This window comes from Ranitomeya variabilis, chromosome 7 (assembly GCF_051348905.1).
Source record: "Ranitomeya variabilis isolate aRanVar5 chromosome 7, aRanVar5.hap1, whole genome shotgun sequence".
Lineage (NCBI taxonomy): Eukaryota > Metazoa > Chordata > Amphibia > Anura > Dendrobatidae > Ranitomeya > Ranitomeya variabilis.
In genome coordinates this window covers 234,416,786-234,433,623 of record NC_135238.1, presented here as the reverse complement: position 1 = coordinate 234,433,623, position 16,838 = coordinate 234,416,786, and the positions used below count along the sequence as shown (strand labels likewise).

The 16,838-nt window shown below is 44.8% G+C and overlaps 1 protein-coding gene and 1 long non-coding RNA gene across 5 annotated transcripts in view; one reads left to right on the top strand and one right to left on the bottom strand.

The window, feature by feature from the left end:
• TNS1 (tensin 1) overlaps positions 1-16,838 on the bottom strand; it is a 374,732-nt gene that overhangs the window by 357,358 nt on the left and 536 nt on the right. The gene's annotated exons all lie outside the window — the stretch shown is intronic.
• Positions 1-16,838, top strand: part of LOC143784698 (uncharacterized) — a 45,700-nt gene that overhangs the window by 28,592 nt on the left and 270 nt on the right. Inside the window, exon 4 of the long non-coding RNA XR_013217872.1 lies at positions 14,714-14,899. This is a non-coding gene — a long non-coding RNA (uncharacterized LOC143784698). The remainder of the gene's footprint in view (positions 1-14,713; positions 14,900-16,838) is intronic.

The following is a 16,838-nucleotide window of genomic DNA, read 5'->3' as shown; positions in this document are numbered from 1 at the left end:
TGTTATGTGTGACTCACTTGTGGTTTCAGCTGGCACACTCCTGACAGAGGGAGGCAGCCCGCGATAAGACGGGCACCATGCCTGTGCTTAACCCTGTGCAGAGCTCCTGGACGGTTTATCGGTTTACTTTGTTTGTGCAAATCACAAAACTCCAAACACAGAATTAAAAGTCAACTTCACAGAAACGTCATGAGCAGATTCAAGGTACACCTGAGACCTGTATGTACTACTATGGAAGGAGCCTATAGTACTTGCATTGGTCCTTATTTACAACCTGCTGAATATCACAGAGCTGCACTTATAATTCTTCAGCCATCTAAGAATGCACTCTAAAAAGCTGTCATCTCACCACCAGGCTCTCTACAGTCATCTCATGTGGGAAAATGGACTGTCCTCTGTAAACCGAAGCTCAGCTAAGCTGATAGTGAGGTGTCTGATGAAAAGTTTGTTCATGGTTTCCAATAATTTCCAGCAGGATAGTGAGTGCAGCTCTGGGGTATAATACAAGATGTAACTCAGGATCAGTAATGTAATGTATGTACACAGTGACTGCACCAGCAGAATAGCGAGTGCAGCTCTGGAGTATTAGGGTATGTTTCCACGTTCAGGAAGCGCTGCGTGTTTGAAGCTGCATAGAGATGCAGCGTCAAACACGCAACGTCCAGATGTTACAGCATAGTGGAGGGGATTTAATGAAATCCCGTCTCCACTATGCGTGGTAACACGCATCTGGCGGCCCTGCGATTCCGGACATGCGGCGCGTCTTTTTAGATCGCAGCATGTCCGTTTACCTAGCGGCGACGCTGCACCGCCTCAAGGTATAACACAGGGCCCTATGTTTGGGGTGCGATGATTCCGGATGTGTGCAATGAACACATCCGGCATCATCGTGTCTCCAGAAGGGGGCGGAGCGAGTTTGCCACTCCATCAAACCCGCCGGCCATCCTGAACGTAGACACATACCCTAATACAGGATATAACTCAGGATCAGTAACGTAATGTATGTACACAGTGACTGCACCAGCAGAATAGTGAGTGCAGCTCTGGGGTATAATACAGGATATAACTCAGGATCAGTAATGTAATATATGTACACAGTGACTGCACCAGCAGAATAGTGAGTGCAGCTCTGGAGTATAATACAGGATGTAACTCAGGATCAGTAATGTAATGTATGTACACAGTGACTGCACTAGCAGAATAGTGAGTGCAGCTCTGGAGTATAATACAAGATGTAACTCAGGATCAGTAATGTAATGTATGTACACAGTGACTGCACCAGAAGAATAGTGAGTGCAGCTCTGGAGTATGGTATTCTTATTTTGTATATCCAAAACACAAAGGAACACAAAGACTTATAAGACAAGCTTACATTTCTGCTCAGGGCCGTTTCTTCAACAGGGCGGGCAGGGCGGCCACACGGGGCGCCGTGGGGCCGGGGGGGCGCAGGAGAGGCCTCGGGCCCCGGTGGTCCCCTGCCCGCTGCTGCTGCTGTTTAAGGGCTGTCAGGGGCGCGGATGCCGCGCTCAGTGCTGAGCGCGGGCGCGCCCTGCCCGAACTCAGCTGCAAATCTGACAGCTGAGCGGTCAGATCATCGCCTCGCGTCGCCGCGCCCCCCCCCCCGCACCGCACATAATGGTTGCGGCCACCTCGGCGCCGCCACTCACCCATACCTCCCAACCGTCCCGATTTCAGCGGGACAGTCCCGCTTTGGCACCGGGGTCCCGCTGTCCCGCTTCGGGCATTTAAAATCCCGAATTTGCGGCCGCCGGTGAAGCCCCGCCCACTTCCGGGACGTAGAGAGAGCCTGTTTTTTTTTTTTTTTATATAAAAGCTGCCTCCTGACCGCCCGCGCAACACCCCCCCCCCCTCCCGCCCCCTGTGCGGCGCTGCCACGCTGAAGGAGAGAGCCTGCAGCAATCAAGAAGAAAGGTCAGCGATTCACTACCTCTGGCTGTGTGTGCACGGAGCTCCGGCTTCTGCTCTTAGCTGCTATCCCGGCAGAGAAGGAGAGACGGGGGAGGTGCCGGGATAGTGCAGAGCTGTGAGCAGGAGACTGAAGACTTCAGCAGAGAGCTGCACATGGACATCAGCCGCCCCTGCATCACAGAGGAGATTGTGTGTGTGTGATGTGTGTGATGGCTGCGTGTGTGTGTGTGTGATGGCTGGGTGTGTGTGTGTGATGGCTGTGTGTGTGTGATGGCTGCGTGTGTGTGTGTGTGATGGCTGCGTGTGTGTGATGGCTGCGTGTGTGTGTGTGATGGCTGTGTGTGTGTGATGGCTGCGTGTGTGTGTGTGTGATGGCTGCGTGTGTGTGTGTGTGATGGCTGCGTGTGTGTGTGTGATGGCTGCGTGTGTGTGTGATGGCTGCGTGTGTGTGTGTGATGGCTGCGTGTGTGTGTGTGATGGCTGCGTGTGTGTGTGATGGCTGCATGTGTGATGGCTGCGCGTGTGTGTGTGTGTGTGTGATGGCTGCGTGTGTGTGTGTGATGGCTGTGTGTGTGATGGCTGCGTGTGTGTGTGATGGCTGCGTGTGTGTGTGTGATGGCTGCGTGTGTGTGATGGCTGCGTGTGTGTGATGGCTGCGTGTGTGTGATGGCTGCGTGTGTGTGATGGCTGCGTGTGTGTGTGATGGCTGTGTGTGTGTGATGGCTGCGTGTGTGTGATGGCTGTGTGTGTGTGATGGCTGTGTGTGTGTGATGGCTGTGTGTGTGTGATGGCTGTGTGTGTGTGATGGCTGTGTGTGTGTGATGGCTGCGTGTGTGTGATGGCTGCGTGTGTGTGTGATGGCTGCGTGTGTGTGTGTGTGTGATGGCTGCGTGTGTGATGTCTGCGTGTGTGTGTGATGGCTGCATGTGTGTGTGATGGCTGCGTGTGTGTGTGTGTGTGATGGCTGCGTGTGTGTGTGTGATGGCTGCGTGTGTGTGTGTGTGATGGCTGCGTGTGTGTGTGTGTGATGGCTGCGTGTGTGTGTGATGGCTGCGTGTGTGATGCATTTGTGTCAAAGCTGCATGTGTTTGTGAGCTGCGTGCGTGTGAGCTGCGTGCCTGTGTGTGAGCTGCGTGCCTGTATGTCATTATACAGTATGGAGCATCATGTGTGGTCATTATACAATATGGAGCATCATGTGCGGTCATTATACAGTATGGAGCATCATGTGCGGTCATTATACAGTATGGAGCATTATGTGTGGCCATTATACAGTATGGAGCATCATGTGCGGTCATTATACAGTATGGAGCATCATGTGCGGTCATTATACAATATGGAGCATCATGTGCGGTCATTGTACAGTATGGAGCATCATGTGCGGTCATTATACAGTATGGAGCATCATGTGCGGTCATTATACAGTATGGAGCATCATGTGTGGCCATTATACAGTATGGAGCATCATGTGCGGCCATTATACAGTATGGAGCATCATGTGTGGCCATTATACAGTATGGAGCATCATGTGCGGCCATTATACAGTATGGAGCATCATGTGCGGTCATTATACAGTCTGGAGCATCATGTGCGGTCATTATACAGTCTGGAGCATCATGTGCGGTCATTATACAGTCTGGAGCATCATGTGCGGTCATTATACAGTCTGGAGCATCATGTGCGGTCATTATACAGTCTGGAGCATCATGTGCGGTCATTATACAGTCTGGAGCATCATGTGCGGTCATTATACAGTATGGAGCATCATTTGCGGTCATACAGTATGGAGCATCATGTGCGGTCATTATACAGTATGGAGCATCATGTGCGGTCATTATACAGTATGGAGCATCATGTGGGGTCATTATACAGTATGGAGCATCATGTGCGGTCATTATACAGTCTGGAGCATCATGTGCGGTCATTATACAGTATGGAGCATCATTTGCGGTCATACAGTATGGAGCATCATGTGTGTTCATTATACAGTATGGAGCATCATGTGCGGCCATTATACAGTATGGAGCATCATGTGGGGTCATTATACAGTATGGAGCATCATGTGCGGTCATTATACAGTATGGAGCATCATGTGCGGTCATACAGTATGGAGCATCATGTGTGTTCATTATACAGTATGGAGCATCATGTGTGGCCATTATACAGTATGGAGCGTCATGTGTGTTCATTATACAGTATGGAGCATCATGTGTGGCCATTATACAGTATGGGGCACTGTGTGGCCATATTTTTTTGTTTATAATTATTGTATATGAAACAGTGTGATCGGCAGTGCTAAATGGGTGTGGTTGGGATGTGGATATGGGTGTGACTAATTATGAATGGGTGTGGTCAGAGGCGTGGCCTAAAATTTGCCGCGGCGCGCAAAGCGCGCCGCAAACTTTGTCCCTCTTTCCCATCTTCAAAAGTTGGGAGGTATGACTCACCTCCGCTCCGCGCTGGATGAACAGCGAGAATGAACAGCCAGGATGAGGCAGCTCGGCCACTCCCACACTGATAGCAGGGGCGCCGCGCTCTCGGCTGAGCACGGGCGCTCCCTGAGACAGTGATCAAAGAGCTAAGCACACACACTATCACTGTCAGACTAGGCTGCCTGGCTGTTGCCAATTTCAATGCTGGACAGGACAGGCTGCAGTCTAGTCTGACAGTGGTAGCAGTATAGCAAAAATGCCCACCCCCTGCCTATGGATTAGTCCTTCCCTTCCCAGCAGCCCCATTTAGCAGTCTGAGCGCGCTCAGACTCAGAGGGCAGAGGGCACTGACACACTGAACAGGTGAGGGGGTCTGAGGGATGGGATGGGTTGGGCTAGCCTTTTTTTTTGGATGGGGACCCCCACACCTGCCCCCCCCCCAACCACCCTTGGGGCATGCTGATTTGGCATGCCCCACAGCATGAAACCCGGGAGGGGGCCCAGCTGACTTACCTCATCTTTGGCAGTCTGGTGGCATCCTCACCCAGGCGAGAAGTGTTGGAAAGAGTTATGGCAGTAACTGTATACCTGGCAACCAATAATTTAGCTTTTCGAGGATCGTCAAATACATTGTTTACACCAAATAATGGACATTTCCTTGGGCTTATAGAGCTTCTTGGAAAATTTGAACCAGTAATGAGAGATCATTTAAAACGAATTACTTCCCAGGAAATCCATACACATTACTGTGGAAATTTAATTCAAAATGAAATTATCTGCTTGATGGCCTCTCAGGTGAAGAAATGTATTCTAGAAAAAGCCAAAAGATCTAAGTATTTTTCAATAATGTTGGACTGCACACAAGATGCAGGTCACACTGAACAGTTGTCATACACCTTAAGATTTGTTGATATAGATGATGATCACGTAGCAATAAAGGAACATTTTATTGGCTATCGTCCTGCTACTGATACATCTGGGGAAAGTCTCGCCAATCTCCTTTTAGAAGAGATTAGTAAATGTGACCTGGAATTAGAAAATGAACTGGCAGAAAAGCTGAATTATTCGGAAGCTATTAATGCTTTTGCAGCGGCTAAATCTAGAAGAGTCAGTTTCTCATAAATCTGCAACCTACAATTTTTAGGATCTGTTTCCAAAATAATTAATAGATATTATTTACCTACAACTTTGTTCTCACCGTTAATAATTAGCATACTTGTCCCTTTTCCCCAAGTTCTATATAAGTTAAAGGCAAATTATAATTTATTAAAAAAAGGGAAGATACAAGCCTGCTCTCTATTTATTACTCAAGCCCACAAAAATAATGTTTATTATTTTCGGTGCCGGGGGGGGGGGGGGGGGGGAGAAATTTCCTACTCTCGCCCTGTGTCATTTTTGGGCTAGAAACTGCCCTGTTTCTGCTACACAGTAAGTTTCATAATTCTGGACATATTAATGGTGTGTATGTCCCCTTAAGAGTAAAGATTGTGTTTCTCAGCATGAATATTCAGACACATGTTCATACAGACATGGACGCGCTACATGTTCTTTTTTGCCCATTACCGCCAAGACAACAAAGAAGGGAACTGCAGCAATGAAGCACCCCTATGGATAAGCTGCAATTCCTGGGAGCCAATGAGCCTTAAAACAACACAACAGAGAAGGTAGAGGAGGTAACCATGAGACGCGCAGCACAGCTTCCACTCCTTATACCATTGCCAGAGCGCTGCATAAGGGGCACGAAACTGACATTAGAAGGTCCAATTCCTGTAATACTTTTCCACTTGAGTTGTTTACTGAAGTGACTCATTCTTCCATAGTATTCGGACAATGATCATAGGACCAATTCCAAGAAAACGTTCCTGCTACAAAGATCTCAAAACTCTGATAGTAGGAAACACAAAACTATTAATATTGTATTTTAAAAATTCTGTTCAGAATAGTTTCATAATATATCTACACAAGGATCAGAGCCCAATCTACCTCCAAAACCACTGCATAGATGTACAGGAAAACAACAAAATTAAGGTTGCCTGTAGACAGTAGTAGAGAGCTCACTGTATACAGATTTATACATCCACCACTAGAGGGAGCTCACTACATACAGATTTATACAGCCACCACTAGGGGGAGCTCACTACATAAAGATTTATATAGCCACCACTAGGAGGATCTCACTACATACAGATGTATACATCCACCACTAGAGGGAGCTCACTACATACAGATTTATACATCCACCACTAGAGGGAGCTCACTACATACAGATTTATACAGCCACCACTAGGGGGAGCTCACTACATAAAGATTTATATAGCCACCACTAGGAGGATCTCACTACATACAGATGTATACATCCACCACTAGAGGGACCTCACTACATACAGATTTATACAGCCACCACTAGGAGGATCTCACTAGATACAGATTTATACAGCCTCCACTAGAGGGAGCTCACTACATACAGATTTATATAGCCACCACTAGGAGGATCTCACTAGATACAGATTTATACAGCCTCCACTAGAGGGAGCTCACTACATACAGATTTATACAGTCACCACTAGGGGGAGTTCACAACACACAGATTTATACAGCCACCACTAGGGGGATCTCACTACATACAGATTTATACAGCCCCCACTAGGGGGAGCTCACTACATACAGATTTATACAGCCCCCACTAGGAGGAGCTCACTACATACAAGTTTATACAGCCACCACTAGGAGGAGCTCACTACCTACAGATTTATACAGTCACCACTAGAGGGAACTCACCACATACAGATTTATACAGCGACCACTAGAAGATCACTGCATACAGATTTTTACAGTCACCACTAGGGGGAGCTCACTTCATATAGATTTATACAGTCGCCACTGGGGGAGCCCGCTACATACAGATTTTTACAGTCACCACTAGGGAGAACTCACTTCATATACATCTATACAGCCACCACTAAAAAGAACTCTGATCTACAGAGGTTATATTACTGTTATTGATAAATCTGTTATGTGAGCTCCCACTAGTGGTCCATTATGATTAGACCAGTTAATATGTTCTAGAAAAGTGCCTTGTTACAATTGGTGCATGGGCCACTTATGATGGACAATGTATTGCAGGAATGTAATAGCAGACCATGTGACATTCCCAGAATGCTTTGTGCTAATACCTGGAAGTGCCCTTTAAGCCCATTAAAGGTCATTCTAGCCCAATTCCATATTCATGCATTAACACTAAGATCACCCATGTATAAAACCAAGTTACAAAGTCTCTGCACAGATCTAGAAAGGATTTTCTTAAGGAATTTCCTTGAAAGTTCTATCACATTATCTGGAGATGAATAAGATGAGTTTTCCCAGAAGGATTTTCCCATTCGTCCTTTGTCAGAGTCCTGTCAATCAGTGACAATTAGGTACTTGGTGGCGTGATCCTGGGTAGTGACCATTCCAATACAGGCTGAAGACAAGGAGCGATCTGAGAATACATCCACAGCCCCCACTAATCATACCGCCAAAAAATGAGGAGAAGGGGGATTTACATACAAAAAGCCTTGGAGCAGGAGCGCTCAGTGCAAAATCTGTGGCATCAGGGTGAGAAATGGCCACGGACTACACTGCCACCTGGAATGGGACCAATTACATAAAACTGTCCATAAACTGCGGCCGTAGTGGTGTAGAATGCAGCGACCGGTTTCTAAAGATCCGAGTCTTGGAGCATTAAATAAAATAAAGTTATAAAGTAGCGTGCACTTCTTGTAAAGAGTCCAGGGGGCGGTCTCACTTTATTGCGCATGTGTCAGGGGTTGTTGGAACAGAACTCCAATGCCAGAGCAGCATGGCTCTGAAGCAGATCAGGACCGCCCCCTTGGCTATTACCAGGCAGTACAAGCTACTTTCTAACTTTCATTGTTACTGTACACCTCAAGACCCATTTCAGAGATTCACTTCTGTGCAAAGCTTTTACCACCACGGCCGTAGATTTGCCATTTTCAGGATTGGTCGGAGCCCCCCTCGCCCATCATCCCATGTAAAGCCTCTCAAGCTACAAGATCAGAACTGCAACTGGGGCGAAAAGAAGAAAATAATCCACAATTCCAGCTTTCTGTTCTGAGATTTGTTTTTCCAGAGTCAATTATGCAGAATGACCTGGCAGCTCGAGTCTCCGGGTCAGTGCAGCTACCAAAGTTGTATAGATTTTTTCTTTATATTTTAGTGGTTAACAAAAATGTGGAACCTTGTAAATATATTGTGCTTTGTGTTGTTATTTTAGGAAACCCGTAACCTTTTGCATCCATGGAGCTGCATTAGGGCTTCTTTTATTTTTTTTGCTTTCGTGCGCTGAGCAGCAGGTATTTTCCATTTACATCATTCTATCACATTCTGATCAATTTTTATAACATTTCTTTGGGGGAAGTTCACCAAAAATAGCAACTTTCTATTCAAAATTCTAAGTATGCTTTCAAAAATTTAAGACTTTGATAGACTAGACTTTTATGGAAACAACAAGTATGTCTCTTTTTTACATATTTTTTTTATTTCATTACTTTTGAACAGAAAGAAGGAGGGGGGGTATTTACATTTATTATTATTATTATTATTATTATTATTATGTTTTCCTTTTCTTTATCATTTCAAATTGCAATCATATGTATTGCAGTATATTGTGTAGCTGATGTTTTTCTGTGAAAGCTGCAAAAATCCTTGGTTGCCATGAGAGCCAATAAACAACTGCACTGGGAAATAAGGCCATTTGAATGCTGTGGTCACTGTTAGATAGTGGCATTTAAATGGTTAAATGTGAGCTATCAGAGCTTACTCCAGTTGTTGCTGTTACACGCAGTATTAGTAGTAGTTATATTCTTGCACATAAGAGCAGTATTATAGCAGTTATATTCTTGTACATAGGAGCAGTATTATAGTAGCTATATTCTTGTACATAGGGGCAGTATTATAGTAGTTATATTCTTATACATAGGAGCAGTATTATAGTAGATATATTCTTGTACATAGGAGCAGTATTATAGTAGTTATATTCTTGTACATAGGGGCAGTATTATAGTAGTTATATTCTTGTACAAAGGAGCAGTATTATAGTAGTTATATTCTTGTACATAGGAGCAGTATTATAGTAGTTATATTCTTGTACATAGGGGCAGTATTATAGTAGTTATATTCTTGCACATAAGAGCAGTATTATAGCAGTTATATTCTTGTACATAGGAGCAGTATTATAGTAGCTATATTCTTGTACATAGGGGCAGTATTATAGTAGTTATATTCTTATACATAGGAGCAGTATTATAGTAGATATATTCTTGTACATAGGAGCAGTATTATAGTAGTTATATTCTTGTACATAGGGGCAGTATTATAGTAGTTATATTCTTGTACAAAGGAGCAGTATTATAGTAGTTATATTCTTGTACATAGGAGCAGTATTATAGTAGTTATATTCTTGTACATAGGGGGCAGTATTATAGTAGTTATATTCTTGTACATAGGAGCAGTATTATAGTAGTTATATTCTTGTACATAGGAGCAGTATTATAGTAGTTATATTCTTGTACATAGGCAGTGTTATAGTAGTTATATTCTTGTACATAGGAGCAGTATTATAGCAGTTATTTTCTTGTATATAGGAGCAGTATTATAGTAGTTATATTCTTGTACATAGGAGCAGTATTATAGTAGTTATATTCTTGTACATAGGAGCAGTATTATAGTAGTTATATTCTTCTTCATAGGGGACAGTATTATAGTAGTTATATTCTTGTACTTAGGGAGCAGTATTATAGTAGTTATATTCTTGTACATAGGAGCAGTATTATAGTAGTTATATTCTTGTACATAGGGGCAGTATTATAGTAGTTATATTCTTGTACATAGGAGCAGTATTATAGTAGTTATATTCTTGTAAATAGGGGCAGTATTATAGTAGTTATATTGTTGTGCATATACTTATATAGTATATATGTGTTTTGATAACATATTTAAAGGATAAAATAGGTACAATGGGGAACATAAGTGTTTGATCCACTGCTGATTTTGCAAGTTCCACCTACAAAGAATGGAGGGGACACTTCAACACAATCAAATAAAAAAACAAAAAAAAAAAAAACAGAAAATCACAATGTATGATTTTTACCTAATTAATTTGCATTTTATTGCAAGAAATAAGTATTTGTTACAATAGAAAAACAGAAATTCATATTTGGTACAGAAACCTTTGTTTGCAATTGCAGAGGTCAGGACTTACCTGTAGTTCTTGACCAGGTTTGCACACAGTGTAGCAGGGATTTTGTCCCCCTCCTCCATACAGATCTTCTGCAGATCTTTCAGGTTTCGGGGCAACATTGAGTTTCAGCTCCTCCAAAGATTTTCTATTGGGCTCAGGTTTGGAGACCGGCTAGGCCACTCCAGGACCTTGAAATGCTTCTTATGGAGCCACTCCTTAGTTGCCCTGGCTGTGTGTTTCGGGTAATTGTCATGCTGGAAGACCCAGCCACGACCCATCTTCAATGCTCTTACTGAGGGAAGGAGGTTGTTGGCCAAAACCTCACTATACAAGACCCTATCCATCGTCCCTTCAATACGGTACAGTCTTTCTGTCTCCTTTGCATAAAAGCATCCCCAAAGTATAATGTTTCCCCCACCATGCTTCACAGTTGGAACAATGTTCTTGGGGTTGCACTCCTCCTTCTTCCTCCAAACATGACGAGTGGAGTAGATACCAAGAAGTTCTACTTTGGTCTCATCTGACCACATGACCTTTTCCCATGTCTCTTCTGGATCATCCAGATTGTCATTGGTGGACTTCAGATGTTCCTGGACATGTGCTGATGTGAGCAGGGAGACCTTGTGTGCCCTGCAGGATTGTAATCCATGACAGCGTAGTGCGTTACTAATGGTAATGTTTGAGACTGTGGTCCAAGCTCTCTTCAGGTTATTGACCAGGTCCTCCCGTGCAGTTCTGGGATGATTCCCGACTCATCTCAGAATCATCCTTATCCCATAAGGCGACATCTTGCATGGAGCCCCTGACAGAGGAAGATTGACAGTCATCTCGTGTTTCTTCCAATTGTGCCATCAGTTGTTGCCTTCTCACCAAGCTGCTTACCTATTGTCCTGTAGCCCATCCCAGCCTTGTGCAGGTCTACAATTTTGTCCCTGGTGTCCTTAGACAGCTCTTTGGTCTCGGCCATGGTGGAGAGGTTGGAGTGTGATTGAGAGTGTGGACAGGTGTCTTGTATACAGGTAACGAGATCAAACAGGTATAATTAATTCAGGTAATGAGAGCAAAGTAGGAGGCTTCTTAGGCCGGGGACACACTGGTGCGAGATACGGCCGAGTCTCGCTGGTTAAAAGCAAGCTATGGCGCCGGCACTCCAGAGCGGAGCGTGCAGCTCCATGTATTGCTATGCAGCTGCACGCTCCGCTCCGGAGTACAGGTGCCACAGCTTGCTTTTAACCAGCGAGACTCGGCCGTATCTCGCACCAGTGTGTCCCCGGCCTTACAGAAAAACTAACAGGTCTGTGAGAGAGAATTCTTGCTGGTTGGTCGGTGATCAAATACTTATTTCATGCAATTAAAAAAATGCAATTTACTTATGTAACAATCCTACAATGTGATTTTCTGGATTTTATTTTTAGATTCTGTCTCTCACAGGTGAAGTGTACCTACAATAAAAATTACAGACCCTCCATTCTTTGTAGGGGGGAAAACTTGCAAAATCAGCAGAATATCAATAACTTCATGAGAAATCCACAAATACCTTCTGGGAATGAGGCGTGACACTGACGCAGGGGTGCACGAGCACGCACCGACGCAGGGGTGCACGAGCACGCACCGACGCAGGGGTGCACGAGCACGCACCGACGCAGGGGTGCACGAGCACGCACCGACGCAGGGGTGCACGAGCACGCACCGACGCAGGGGTGCACGAGCACGCACCGACGCAGGGGTGCACGAGCACGCACCGACGCAGGGGTGCACGAGCACGCACCGACGCAGGGGTGCACGAGCACGCACCGACGCAGGGGTGCACGAGCACGCACCGACGCAGGGGTGCACGAGCACGCACCGACGCAGGGGTGCACGAGCACGCACCGACGCAGGGGTGCACGAGCACGCACCGACGCAGGGGTGCACGAGCACGCACCGACGCAGGGGTGCACGAGCACGCACCGACGCAGGGGTGCACGAGCACGCACCGACGCAGGGGTGCACGAGCACGCACCGACGCAGGGGTGCACGAGCACGCACCGACGCAGGGGTGCACGAGCACGCACCGACGCAGGGGTGCACGAGCACGCACCGACGCAGGGGTGCACGAGCACGCACCGACGCAGGGGTGCACGAGCACGCACCGACGCAGGGGTGCACGAGCACGCACCGACGCAGGGGTGCACGAGCACGCACCGACGCAGGGGTGCACGAGCACGCACCGACGCAGGGGTGCACGAGCACGCACCGACGCAGGGGTGCACGAGCACGCACCGACGCAGGGGTGCACGAGCACGCACCGACGCAGGGGTGCACGAGCACGCACCGACGCAGGGGTGCACGAGCACGCACCGACGCAGGGGTGCACGAGCACGCACCGACGCAGGGGTGCACGAGCACGCACCGACGCAGGGGTGCACGAGCACGCACCGACGCAGGGGTGCACGAGCACGCACCGACGCAGGGGTGCACGAGCACGCACCGACGCAGGGGTGCACGAGCACGCACCGACGCAGGGGTGCACGAGCACGTACCGCATGGCGATCACATCTGCTCGCTGCTTACAAGATGGACTTCTCAGTGTTTAAAGGAAGGAATATATAAAAATTGGATTTGTTCTCAACTCATCTACATCAGTGAAAAATTAATTATGGTTGTAAATAAAAGTTTTCACCTTCATGTGTATTAGTTGCCACAATAACTGACCACTCAGGATTCTAGGAAAGCTGGGTGACAACCTTAGTGTACATATTGCTTCTCTTCCAGCTTTACATAACAAGATTTCAGGAAAGCTAGGTGAAAATCAATTTACATGCACGCAAGGGTTGTCACGCTTTACCATAAATAGATAAACAATGATTATAAACTGCTGACTGCACTTCGTAACAATGTGACAGCGAAGGACGACATCTCAGGAAACTGCTGAGTAAACTTTGCAACAAGCAAAGTGACAGCGAAGGACGACTTCAGCAGCGTGCAGAGTCTGCAGGACCTAAGTCTTCTTGAAACCACAAGTCTCAGCAGCAGACTTCATCCTTGTCTACTGGGACCTGTAGTACCCCGCCAGCTTCAGACACGAAGGTTACCAACCACTGGTCTGAATAAACAATAGGAAACAAAAGCTGCATCTCTGTCTCAACCTGCCCGAAATCCTCGTCTTACAGCAATAATCTGGATACACAAATGTATGACATCAATGGAGGTTCAAATAAATAAATACGGTAAATAAATAAAAATTACAAGAAATTGTTTCGCCACCAAAAGGAACATATTTATAACTCGCCGGATGGAATAATACTAAAGTCACTGATACTAAAGTTTTAGTGGTCTGTTTTATACATATATTAGTATATATGATCAAGGTTTATTGTTCTTCTGTAACTTTCTGATATACTTTGTCCCCAGATTCATCAAATGTTTAAGGCTGAAAACTGACATAACACACTTTGAAAAGTTGCAACATTTTTGCTCAATCAAAATGGATGGAGCCATAGTGAGGAGTGGATACGTCCACATGTCACATTCATCAATAGTGGCAGAGTTTCCTGTGCTAGAAATATTACTCCTTTCCCTGACTGGAGTAATATTTCTTGCCAGGTGCACAGAGGCACTTGCCACAGAAAAAAATTGCCGAATTCATTAAGTGGAGTGCGGCTTCTAATGAATTTTGAGCATCTTTTTCCTGCACATCCATCATTAACAATAACATGCGAAACGCCACCAATAGTCATGCTGAATCAAGGCCTTTGTGTTTCAAATACTCGCCCTATGCAATATCTCTGCTTGCTGTCAGTGAGTGTTTGGTACAGTTCCATCCAGTCTGTATAGTCTGGCTTATCAAATTTCATCTGCAGCGATACATTGTAACAAACTATCAATACAGGTAAACAATTTGTACATCTGATGTATTTAATCAGAGTATTGTGCAGACTGGATACAATTGTAGCAAACAGCTTCAGTTTTTAGATTTTCAGGTTATGGATGTAGACAACATGAATGTTCCTATTTATTCACTGACAGCAAGCAAGAAATCTTGAAATCAAGAACAAAGTATATTAGAAAGTTGAAGAACTTTTCATTGATTTGGCTTTATTGACTCACAAATCCTCATAATCTTTCATTACAGGAAACGACAACCTGTCACATTGTGGCAAACTGCATGACTGTATTTACAACCAGATGACGGCGGCCTGAGCTCGTCACAACTTTCTCCGTGCACAATATCTGGTGTATATTTACATCGCAGACTACAGGAAAACCATGTGTATTAAAGCAGAAGATATAATCAGAAAATGACTAGTAAACTAAACTGGTAATCTTGAAATTACAAGAAACATAAGCAAAAAATAGCCCCAAAGGCCGGTGTGAAAACTGCTATTTTAATACAGATGATACAGGGACAAAAAAAAAAAATAATAATATACAACATTTAGCACAAAAACCTGTATAAACGATAGGTAATTTTCCAATGATAGCTTCCATTTAAATGTGTCGTGCAGCTGTGACAATCTGTCAGCAGTATAAAGGTATGGGTGAGCGTTCTCTACACTGGGTGCTCTGATAAGTTAGCTAACAGGGTTCTAACATTTTCCAAAAATAGAGGTTAAAAGGGATGTTCGTAGAAGAGAAGTTATTACTTATCCACAGGATAGGAGATAACGTATAGATTGGAAGATTCAACCACTGGGACCTGCACTGATCGGCAGATGAGGGTCACTTCTATCCCCGTTATAATGAAGCTGAGTGCACATGCCCGACCTCTGCACCATACATTCCCTATGGGACTGCCGAGAACTGCGCTCAGCTTTTTCCAGCAGCCCCAAGTGGCTATAGGGATCAAAGCATTTCTTTTGGTGGGTGTCCCAGTGTTCGGACCCCACCAATGTATAAGTAATTATCACTTATTCTATGTACAGGCCATAAGTTATTTTCACCTGACAACCCCTTTAGTTATTGTAAAACAAAAAGTTCTTAAACTTTTTAATATAATTTGTTTTCTTGCTCTTTCAAAATCTCTGCTTGCTATCAGTGAATGGAAACTTCTGTTTACATCCAGAAGCTAAGATCCCGTTTAGACCTAATACTGAACTGTGCGATACATGATACCTGCACTGATACATTGTAACAAACGATCAAAGCAGGGGAGAGATTTTTGATACTTTGTGTCTATCAACCTCATTTTTAGGCTTTGACAAGCTTAGAGCCACTGAATATTCCCAAACGCAAAACTGAACTCAGAGCAAAAGGAGATGGCCCCCCCTCAATTAATGACAGATAACTGGAAGAGTAGTATAATGGCATTACACAAAGATGGGGAAAGTAAAGGTTTAGTACAGAATTCTCATCGCAGTGACAGATGACAACATTCTACAAAAATATACAATGTACAACTGTAGGGCCCCATAGCTGCAGTTATGAAAGTTACTATACAATGACAGCAAGCAAATAGTTAAAAAGCTAGAAAGTTGCAGAAGTTTTCATTATACAGGGATATTTACTTACAACTGTAATCATCAGATTCCAGAGTAAATATTAGTAGTGTAAACAATAACTGATACATTGTAACAAACTGACAGCTGCAACTCAGAGGAGCGCTATAGCTCCTGCATGGCTTTACCAACCAACTTCAAGTAGTGTCCATCCCCAAAAAGCTGAGGAAAGGTAAAATAATCACAAATACACAATAAACAAATGAAGCAGAGCTGAGGTTTGTCATTTGGCTCAGTACATGGGGATAAGATTATCTGCAGATTCACATCAGCCTGCAGGTAAACTCTCCTCATCAGATCAGTCAGTTGTCAACTATTCAATAAGAAATGGTTAAATGTGAAATGCTGCCTCCTACAATCAGTGCAGAGTGCAGAATGCAGAGCTGGGTTTGTCGCTTGCTGATAGTAGGGCAGTGCTGGTAATTTTAGGCTGTGTTCACACTGTTTTTTATTTTTTTGCAGAAATAATGAGGAGTTCATAAACCACAAGGTTTGATTGGACAGTTAGAGACTTTTTGCTCCAAAGACTCCTCAAAAACAATAAAACCTCAGTGTGAACACACCCTTACATAGGACTGCAGAAAAACCTTTCTTAGCTGTGTCAGTTATTAGCTCACAGAAATGATGCAGTAATGAGACAGGTGAACTCCTGATATTTCCTGCCACATTGATGGTTCTGCTTCACCTCACTTGTCTCATTGCTGCATTTTTGTGTCCTGTGTATAAATCTGTGACAATAATGAGACGAAGGAGTGTCCGGAG